This window comes from Arachis ipaensis, chromosome B03, assembly GCF_000816755.2.
Source record: "Arachis ipaensis cultivar K30076 chromosome B03, Araip1.1, whole genome shotgun sequence".
Taxonomy (NCBI): Eukaryota; Viridiplantae; Streptophyta; class Magnoliopsida; order Fabales; family Fabaceae; genus Arachis; species Arachis ipaensis.
In genome coordinates this window covers 43,182,787-43,194,434 of record NC_029787.2, presented here as the reverse complement: position 1 = coordinate 43,194,434, position 11,648 = coordinate 43,182,787, and the positions used below count along the sequence as shown (strand labels likewise).

At 33.6% G+C, this 11,648-nt stretch overlaps 1 pseudogene; it reads left to right on the top strand.

The window, feature by feature from the left end:
• Positions 1-10,115, top strand: part of LOC107633053 — a 13,684-nt pseudogene extending 3,569 nt beyond the window's left edge.

Here is an 11,648-nt window from a genome sequence, read left to right as displayed (position 1 = left end):
GTTTATTTATTTTTATAATAATAAATAGGAATAAAATTAAAAAATTAACAATAATATTTAAAATAATAAAAATAATATGGAGAATAATAATGTTAGAAGATAATAATAATAATAGCAGTAAGAATAATATAACAAAAATAATAATTATAGTAAATTACCAACAACTATTACTACTACTAGTCAAAGGTATAAAGTTTATGAGTTATAGTTTAATGTAGGATTAGAATATAGAATTAATTGTTTATATAATTTATAATGTTACGATATATATGTTATGATTTAAGGTACTTAATCTAAGTGTTTGAGCTTTAATATTTAGGAGTTAAAGTAAATAGTTTAGAGTTATTTTCTTTTTCTCGAAGATAGTAGGTTATATTTCATTAATTATTAAAAAATAAAATATAAAGATGTCCAAAAGTAGGACAGCGTAATAAAAGGTGGGGATTTTCCAATAACACTACATTGAAGGCATTCATTCAACGATGCGTGGTCGAAAAACGAAGAAAAATCTTAAAGAAAAAAGAATGATAAATCAAATTGAATGGAACTAAGAGTTTGCCTCATGGAGGTGACGACCTAAACTGGGAGTTCTTTGGATTTCACGGAGTAACTTGACAGAGCTTGCTACAATGGCAGACGGCATTGAAGTAGAACCTTCAAAAATTAACTAGTTGCGAGCTTTCCAGCAGTTCCAGTAAATGATGGCAAGCAATTGAGGATTACGGTCAGCATTCTTCAACGGGTTAAGCATCTCTGTTGATGCAGTCCACCATGTCCAAAAGTCATTAGGACTCTGAGGGGGAAGACAGTCACGAAGATAACTCTGAGACCATACATCTTTAATTCTAGAGCAATCGATCAAACAATGAGTGACTGTTTCTGTTGCTTCATCACAGCAGGGGAATATTAGTGATATAGATGGGATGCGGTGATGAATCTGAGCAAGCACCGGAAGTCGGTCATGGAGAGCTTTCCAGATAAATAGCTTAATTTTATGAGGCAAGTTCAACTTCCATAGATCAATCCACGGCTTTTTCTGCTGCATATAATTAGGGCAAAGCTCCAGAGGCGGATGGTAAAATAAATAGCCAATTCTGTAACATGAAGCTGTATCATATTGCTTGGATTTGTTCAAATCCCATTGCAATTTGTTCCTACTCTGCTGAATTTTAACTGACAAAATCCTGTTTGCAACGTCTTGGGGAAATAATTGTTGAATGAAATTCTGATTCCAATTCCTGTCTTCAGTAATTAGATCTTTAACTCTTGGAACTAACTCAGAAATATCCTGTCTATTTGGCATGTCAGAAATCATTAAAGGATACGGAGGAGGTAGCCAAGGATCCTCAAAGGTTCGGATATTCTCTCCAGTACCCACAGCCCAATTAAGACCTTTTTCAACAATCTTTCGGCCTTCCAGTATGCTCCTCCATCCCCAAGAAGGTAAGACTCCAATTTCTGCCGTTATAGCATTACCATTGCTAAAGTATTTACCTCTTAGGATTTTGGATAATAGGGAAGTAGGCTGTATTACGAGTCGCCAAAACTGTTTGCCTAAAAGCGCCAGATTTTGGATTCTGAGATCTTTAAATCCAAGGCCTCCTTCTCTTCGTGGGCGAGTCATAGTGTCCCAGCTAATCCAAGTCATCCGCCTTTCAGAACCTTTTTGTCCCCACCAGAACTGAGAAAGTAGATAGTTTTTTCCAAACCTTTTCTTTGATCATACTAAAAGTAGCTTTTTTCGATTTAGAGACTGTAGACGACAAACCAAGGTATTTATCCTGAGCCCAATATGATCAATATTCATAGAGTTAGCCAGTAGTGTACGAGTAGTGGAGGAGTGTTGTGGCTAAAGAATACAGCAGATTTATTAAGATTTATCCTCTGGCCACTGATGTTTTCATAAGAATTCAATAAATGCAGGATATTTGAACATGCTTCAAGATTAGCTTTACAGAATAAGATGGAATCATCAGCAAAGAGGAGGTGGTTGACCTTGGGACATTGCCTATGTATCTGAAGACCCTGAATTAGTCTGTTTTGTTCTATCTTGTGTAGCAAGAAGGAGAGACCTTTTGCACAGAAAAGAAAAAGATAGGGAGATAAAGGATCTCCTTGTCGAATACCTCTATTTGGTTTGAAGAAACCATAGGGTTGTCCTTCTACAATAACAGAATAAGAAACAGTTGTCACTAATTCTCAAATCCACATGATCCACCGGGAGTCAAAACCAAACTTCTCCAATATAAACCAAAGAAAGTGCCATTCCACCCTATCATATGCCTTACTCATATCTAATTTTAGCGCCATTTCATTTCGAGTCCCCTTTTTTTGTTCTTCAAGTAATGCATACACTCGTGAGCAATTAGGATATTATCAGAGATTAATCTGCCTTTAATAAAAGCACTTTGCGTAGGGCTAATTAGCCTATTCATCATACCCTGAAGTCTATGTACAAATACTTTAGAGATAATCTTGTAAAAGACTGAGGATAGGCTTATTGGTCTTACTTGAGTCATATCTTTAGCATTAGAAATCTTGGGAATAAGACAGATCTGAGTGTGGTTAAAACCCTTCAAAATTCTGCCCCCCTGAAAAGAAGCTCTTAACTGCTCGAAACACATCACCACTAAGTATGTTCCAGAAGCTTTGAAAAAATTTTGCTGTCATACCATAATCTCCTGGAGCACTTTGAGGGTGAATGCTAAATGTTGCACGTTTCACTTCCTCCATAGTCACTGGTCTTTGAAGCCTACGGTTCATGTGAGCTGTAACCTTAGGTTCAAAATCAGTAAACAGAGGTTCAAGGTTCTCATGACAAGTGGAGGAAAAGATGTCCTTGAAATAAAATTCAGCCACAGAAGCAATACCAGCATTTGAAGTAGCCACTTCACCATCACTGCCAGTTAGTTGCCAAATTTTATTCCTTCGGGTTCGATTTCTAAATTTCTGATGGAAGAAAGCTGTATTCTGATAACCGGATTTGAGCCATTTGACTCTAGACTTATCTTTCCAATAAGATTCCTCATTTTGCAATGCTCTTTCAAGTTTGTCCTCTATTTCTGAAATGATTTCGCCTCCATGAATTCCTGCTAAACGAAGTTCCTCTAATTCAGCCTGTAGTAAATCAATCTCCACCTTCGAATTAGATTTGTGTTCTTGCTGCCATCTGACAATCTTATGCCGACAACGCTTTATTTTTTGAGTTAGGATATACATGGCTAAACCATCAATCTATTCGTGCCAAACCTCTCTAACAATCTGCCTTATTTCATCATTGGAACACCATCTTTCTTGGAATTTGAATCGACGTTTAGATCTCTCAGTTCTCGGATTAGAGTCTAAGAGAAGAGGGGAGTGATTTGACCCTTATTCTGACAGTCTAAGAACCGTTGCATTGGGATAGAGTTGCCGCCAATAAACTCCTACCAGGAATCGGTCCAATCTTTCCTGTATCAACTCATCACCCCTTTGTCTATTCGACCAAGTGAATGGTCTTCCGACCATACCAATATCAATCAGAGAATTATCATCAGTAAAACTGTTAAAGGTTTCAATAGAAGAAGGAGATTTAGTACCCTCACCTGCTTTCTCTAATTGATTAGAAATGACATTAAAATCACCCATTAACACAACCTTACCATCGAACTGTTGGGTGACTGAAGTTAATTCAGCAAACTGAGCCATTCTATGTTGATCATTTGAAATGAGATAAACACCTAGAACACCATAGGGATCATTAGAACCAGCTGTCAGAATTGATGCCGCAATGAAGAATCTACCATGCTGTTAAATCTGAACAGTGCAACCATCCCTCCATTCCATTGCCAAACCCCTGATAATCCATCCTGATCCACAATAAACCATTCCTTGAAACTACAAGATCTTAGTTTTCCTTCAACTTGTCGAGATTGATTTTTTGTTTCACAAATAAAACCAACCTCGGGGGAGTAGGATTTGCAAATCCCTTTAAGATTGTGGATTGTCAGGGGTCTCCCCAAACCCCGACAATTCTATGAGAGCAGTTTCATATTTCTTTGGGTGCCACTTGAGGGTTCTGAGTCTCTGATTTGTTGCTCATGGTGTAGAGAAAATCAGAATTGGTATTTAATGATTCCAGAGAGAAATAAGATATATGGAATGAGTGAATTAGAAAACAGAATAAATTAAAAGAGGAATGAATTGGGAGAGAAAACGAAAATTAGGAAACTAAGTGGGAAAGAAATTAAGAGAAGAAATTAGAAGAAGATGGAACAGACTTTGACAAAGAAAAGACAAAGAAAGGTGTAACCATGGAGGCGATGTAGTAAAACCCTAACAAAGCGTGAACAAACTCATAAGGCGCTAGATGAGGAGTACGTACTGACAAACCCCATTTGTAGGGTTTATCTTGTATTGATTTTTGGGGATTTTATCACCTTTTACCCATATTTATTCAAGAAATAGCATGGTTTTGTATATTCTCCTTTAATTGTGCTTGAATGTGAAAACATGCTTTTTAGGACTCAAAATAGCTAAATTTAATTCACCTTGATTAAACTATACTTACAACGAGATTTCATTTGTGAAATTCTAAACCGTCAAAAATCCATTCATCAAAATGGCGCCGTTGCCGGGGAATTGCAATGGTGTTATGTTATTGGTTATTATACATATGTGAATAGTGTGAATGTCTTGTTTTTTTGCTTTGTTTACTATTTGTAGAATTTTGTTTCCCTTATTTTCTGTTAGCTTTTGATTTTTGTTTTCTCTTTTCACCATGAATTCTCATTTTGGCTATGAGTGTGATTACAATTATGTTGTAGGTGATGGGAGCTACAATGAAGATGTGTGTCAAGGATGGGATAACCAAAGGTGGGAGGAGCCATATGCTTATGATCAATCCTCTTGGCAACAACCTCCACTAATGCACTATGAAGAAGAGCCATTCTATGATGCATATCAATCCAATGGCTATGGTGAATCTCCTTGTGACTTTCAAGAACCACCACCATATGCCTATGAGTCATATCCTCAACATGAACCTCAACCACACTCACAAGCCTATTTTCAACAAACACCTCCATATGACCATGATCCTTACCTACCATACCAACCTCCTTTTGAACCATAGAGGTTTGGAATGCTTGGATTGGTGCAAAAACATAGAAAAATTTTTTGAAAAACAGAGCACCATCCGCGCGCGCGCGTACATGGCGCGTACGCGCACTTCCAGCATTTTCGACCATCCACGCGCGCGCGCCATGCGTGCGCACGCGCGGATTGAGAAGTTCCAACCTCCATACATTTTCCAGAGAGTTGTGCCTGCGCCGCGCCAACGTTGTGCCTCTGGCATTTAGAAACTATACTTGCAACGAGATTTCATTTGTGAAATTCTAAACCGTCAAAAATTCATTCATCACGTACTCCCGCATTAATTATTTAGTGCTTTTTTATTAGTTTAGAGTTGTTTGATAATGAAATAAGATTAACGGTATATAATAGAATAGGATATACACAGTATATTTAGAGTTAAAAATTTTTTATTTATAGTTTAAGATTTAAGAGTTAATCTTTGTAATATATATTTTATTATTTATGACTTATAACTTAGTGTTTAGATTTTAGGGTTGAGTTTTAGAATTTAATTAAAGATTGGTGAACAAAGATAAATCATTTAACGTTTAGGGTTGAATTTTAAAAGTTTAATTAGAGGTTGATAAAAAAGGTAAATATTATTGCTAATTGCTAAATTTTATGGAATAGGGTTAAGCTCCACAAATTGGATCTGACCCGACAGATCTAACCAATCTCCTAATCCGTTTTCATTTTTACTGCCACCTCTAACGCAACAATGGACAAATAACTCCATTGATACTGAAAAAGGATTTTTACAATACATAACAAAAAATCCAAAGACCATTATCTATATATCTCATAGTCTAAAATAAAAAATTTCTGTACATACAATAAAATTTATAAATAGGGCCTCATTCTTGTTTAAAACAAGAATACGAGAAGCCTAATCAAATTCAACTGGTTTGACCCATAATTTATACGATTTTACAAAATACAAAAAAATCATCCTTAACTAAGGTCCAGCCTAATGTCACATTAGCACTAATGAAATATAGTTCCATCAAGTTTATAAATTAAGTAGGGCACGTGCATAAGGAAACAACAAATACTATAGTTTGCTGATCATGTCCAGAAATTATTTTCAGTCTTTTTCATTCTAGATACTTGTCAATAATATATTTTGACAACACATTAATACATGTGCAGAAGATTCTCTTTTTCTACACCATAAAATTCATCTTTTATTAGATATGCTTTGTGTCTTGTGCAACAGAGTCCTAACTCTTACTCTTATATATGTACATTCGAATGTGCATGTACATATAGTTACTTGTTGGAATTTTCTTAAGTTCCATTTTACACATGGTTTACACACACAAAATTAAAAAGTCTGTAACATATGAAATAGGGTAAAATGTACGATTAAACTAAATCTAATTTAATATTATACAATTCAACCAAACTTAAAAACGTTACATGAATCTCCCAAATGCACGTTTCTATATAAATCGAATGAGTGTCATTCGATTTACCAATTTTCATAATAAATCGAAGTTGTCCAATTCAAATATCAAGAAATTGCAAATTAAAGCAGCTTGAGTCGATTTATGTATGCATGTCACGTCCCTTAGTAAATTGAATCACATTGATTCGATTTATTCATGGATGTAATGCTCCTAGTAATTTGAAACAAACTGTTTCGATTTACCCTTAGTTTTGTTCCTATATAATTCGAATGGGGCTGATTTGAATTACTATGCATTCATAAATCAAACTATGCAAATTCGATTTAGTGTGAGGTCAACCTATATAAATATGATATGAATGTGAATTCCTTATGAGAATGAAACACAATGACTAGTGAGAATAGTTTTTTAGTTTTGGTGCACTATAGAAGGCCCATTAAGAAAAAAAACATGTTTTGAAAATAAGTTTACTGATAAGGATCCCCTTAGTGTTTTCCTGAAACGTTCAACGAGTTTTGCTGAGTTCCTGAATTCTATAATCCAGACATTGGGGTTGCAAGGCGTGAAACGGATTGAGAAGTTATTCTATAAATTCCGATTTTAGTTTTGCGGGATGATGTGAAATACGATTCGTTTGTCATAGGGAGTGATGATGATTTGCAAGTTCTGTTCCATTGTCATCGTCATCATCACCGAATGTGAAGGCGAGTATCGGACTTGTCGCCAAATAATTGAGTCCCCAAAAGTATCATGATATAGGCCCGGGCATACCTCCTAATAGTGATGCCATCGGCGCCATCAGGAAGCTCTCCGAATGGGTCCTACATCCAACTGCATCTCCCCCATGCTGGGCGACCACCCTCGATGTATCACTCAAACTCTGTCAGGCATCCACTGACGTAATGTCCAACGATTGGCAGTCCTAACTGGTACATCACGTCCTCCAGTGTAATCGTGCATTACTCAAACGACATATGAAACGTGTGTGTCTCTGGACGCCATCGCTCCACGAATGCACTCACCAACGGCTCATCCCACCTAAACCAAGTCTCGTTCAGCCTCGTAAGATGGTATAAACCGGTCATTTGCAAGTACGGAATGATCTTCTCGTCCAAGCGCATATCCTGCTGCCGTCTCATGCTCGTGATACATCGGTAGAGCTGTATAAACAAAATAACAAATTGTGTATTATAATCACATCAAAAAATATTTCTATAACAATATTAAGTAATGCATATGTTAATGCGAAGAATGTCATAAATGCAACCAAATAAGATTACGGGTTCAAACACAAAATAACATCATATATTCATTAAACTGGGCCTAATAAAATAAGTTTATTATTAATAAAAAAATTGATTTAATATTCAAGATCGCACAATGTTGGATCACAAACAAGTTCATTGGGTGCAATATTGTCGTCACATGATTTCTGACTAAAACATAGCAGTTCACTACTAATGGTTTTAATAATAACAATCCAAACCCCAACATAGACTTCAATCACTACTTTCACTCTAACTAAGTTTCACTATCTATTATCTTCACTATTCATATTCTTCTAATTATTTGTAATCACTATTTAAATTAAAACTTGTCTCGTCAAACCTCTAGAAACTAATAAGTCATTAATCTAACCACTCTATCTAGTTTAAAAATTGTAAATTATGACTAGCGTTCTAAGAAACAAAAAAAAAAAAAGAAAATTAAACATCTAATCTTATTTTCTTAAAAAAATGTATGCACTAACCTCTTCATTGATGACACTAGCAATATGGGCAACTCCGTCCAAACGATAAAACGATTCGGGTTATCCTCCATTAGCAGCGTATCTGAATGTTGGAATGTTTGGGTTGAGGTTTCTCTGGAATTTAGTGGGTTAGAATTTGTGAAATGTAGTTCGAATAAGCTCAACTTGAACTCTTTTTTTATAGGGAAAACACAAGTAAATCGACTCAACTCAAGTCGAAATACCATGGGCACCATTGTGTATAATTTGAATCAGTTCCATTCGAATTATATAGAAACAAAACTAGGAGTAAATCAAAATAGTTTGTTTCGAATTACTAGGGACGTTACATGCATGCATAAATAGAATTACATTGGAATAAATGTGATTCGATTTATTAGGGGACGTGACATGCATGCATAAATCGACACATGCTACAACGATTTGCATTTTTCTTGGCAATTCGAATTGGGCAACTTCGATGTACTACATAAATTGGCAAATCGAATGACACTCATTCAATTTATATAGAAATGTGCATTTGGGAGATCCATATAACATTTTCAGGTTTGCCAATTTTGAATTATTCTTTTTAATAATGATGGCTTTTTTTTTTTAGGTTTTGAGTAATTTTTTAATAGTTTTAATTTATATGTTTTTTTCCTAAGTTTCGGGTGTGTTTTTTTTATAAGTTTTGGATATTTTTTTTTTTATGTTTTAAATGTTTCTTCTTTTTAGGTTTGTATGATTCTTTTTAATAGTTTTAGACTTTTTTTCTTAATTTTTGCCATTTTTTGGATATTTTTTTCTTATGTTTTGGAAAATATTATAAAAAATATTTGAAATCTCTAAAATTTAAACATCTAAAATCTAAAAAAGTATTGTTTGTTTTCATTTATTTTTTAAAGTACATTCCCAAAAAAAAAATTTGACCTCTAAAATTTAAACATCCGAAACCTAGGTATCAAAATAATGCCTTCGTTTTCAATAGTTTATTTTCATTTACTTTTAATTATACATTCTTAAAAAAACACTCGAAATCTCTAAAATTTAAACATTTGAAAGTCAGGAATAAGAACTATCCAAAATTATCTTTTGATTTTGATAATGCCTCTATAGTGTTTGTGTCATCATGAACAAATTGACAAGAAAATTGTCAAGAATACCAGAAGAAGTTCGACGAGAGATCTGTTTTGTAAATTCCACTCTAATTCTAGAAGATGGCTACAAAATCTTACCTAAACTTGATGATACTACAGCAGATTATATTTGTAGTAGTCTAAAAGTATGTAACTCTTCTTATTCATAATTAATTATCGATTTTCTAGTTAATTAAATATTATATGAAGTGACTAATTAATAACGTGTCTATATTAATAAATATTTAGCCAAGATGGAGTGATATTGATGTAAATCTTCATGTCAATAACGTGAAGTACATTGGTTGGATTTTGGAGGTAATTTATTCCCCTTTACGATCACAAGCATGCATATTATATCAATTAATTGGGTTCATTTGATACAATTACATACATGGGATTTTTTAATTAATTTATTGATTTTCTTTCAATGATGCAAGAGTATTCCACGATTAATGTTAATGAATTATGAGTTATCTTGCATGACTTTGAAATTCAAGAAGGAGTGTGGCATAGACAGTAAACTACAGTCTCTAGTTGCGATTTGTAGTGATGTCGACGACGACAACAACAATAACAATAATGATGATGATGTTGAGTACAATCATGTGCTTCGATTTGAAGATGGTGTTGAGATTGAGGGGAAGGACTAAGTGGAGACCCAAACCTGCTAACAACTTTTACATTTCTAATCATGTACCAGAAGCTTCCATTGACGATTGATAATTGGGAGTTACATTAGTCCCTATATATGCGGGCCTGTATGTGGTATTACAGTGATGTTAGGGAGACAAAAAAAATCAGAACTTGTTTTATTTAATATTTATTAATTGTCGCAACAATTAATAAATATTAAATAAGACAAGTTATAACCATTTTTAACTAATTTTTTTTGGTTATCAAATATTTTTGATGGTAATATATAATTCACAACTGTTATTTATTTGTGTAATAAACTAATGATAATATGAGTATTTAAGTGGTATTTTTACTGCTTGATGTTGTTGACACCTTCAAATTGTGATGATCATATAGTAGGCGTCGGAAAATAATTCATTAGACTTAGTTAAATCAAAATTGTTAGACACCAATCAAATCACATGAACTAATTATAAATATTAAATTGATCACAATGAATTGAAAAAAGTTTAGTTAATATATATTCTCAAGAAGTGTGATAATATAAAATTATTATTAGTAAAAAATTTTAATTTTTTTAAAATATATTCTCAAGACATATGATAATTTATTTTAAGAAAACTCGAGGTAAGACCATGAATTAGTGTTCTATGAATTAGAATAGAAAAGAGAAAGTGTGCATATAGGAAAAATTTGAGTGAAGAATGAAAAGGAAAACTTGCAACTCAAGGAATTATATTGTAGGAGAATTATGAAATGTACATAGCTAGCTTCTACTCTATTCAATGCACACTTAATATATACTACTGCAGAAGCTATCCAAGGATCTTAGCTAACTAACTTAGGGGTGAGCACGGGTAGCGGGTACTCAATTACCCGTCCGAATCCGAACCGAACCAATTAAATCGGTTCTGAAACTAAATTGATGGTTTTTGTTAGTGATTGGTTCGGGTATCGATTTTGGAGGTGCAGAATCCGAACCAACCCACGAACCCGATCATATATTAATTAAATAAAAAAATAAAAAAATATATATGGCTTTTCCATTAGACAATGATTATTCATTATTAATATGTTTGGATTTTAATGAGTTTAGTTTTTAATGTATTTGGTGTTTAACATGTTTGGATTATTTCTATTGACGTTACGTGTTTATTGTACTTATTGAATTTTTAAGATAAAAATCTGATTTTTTTTTAATGAATTTCAAAGTCATCGGGTACCCAATTACCCGAATCGAACCAATCTGTTCTTAATCGGTTTGGTTTGGTTTGGGTATATATACAAAAAAAATGCAAATCCGAACCAAACCAAACCAATTACATTTTGATCAATTTGGTTCTAATTTTACCATAAACCCAAACCAAACCGACCCGTGCTCACCCCTAAACTAACTAATCAGCAGTAATAACAATACTAACTAATCAAGACTCTTACAAGAACAAGAATTATCATTCAATAATCTTTGATCTTGGTTTGTTTATTATCCTCTACAATTTTTAATAAAAAAATTTAATTTATAATTTTAGCATGTACTTTTAGAATACAAATGAGCTAAACCTAAATAAAAAAAGTGTTCGCGTCAATTAACTATTACGAGTAACATTTAACATTTAA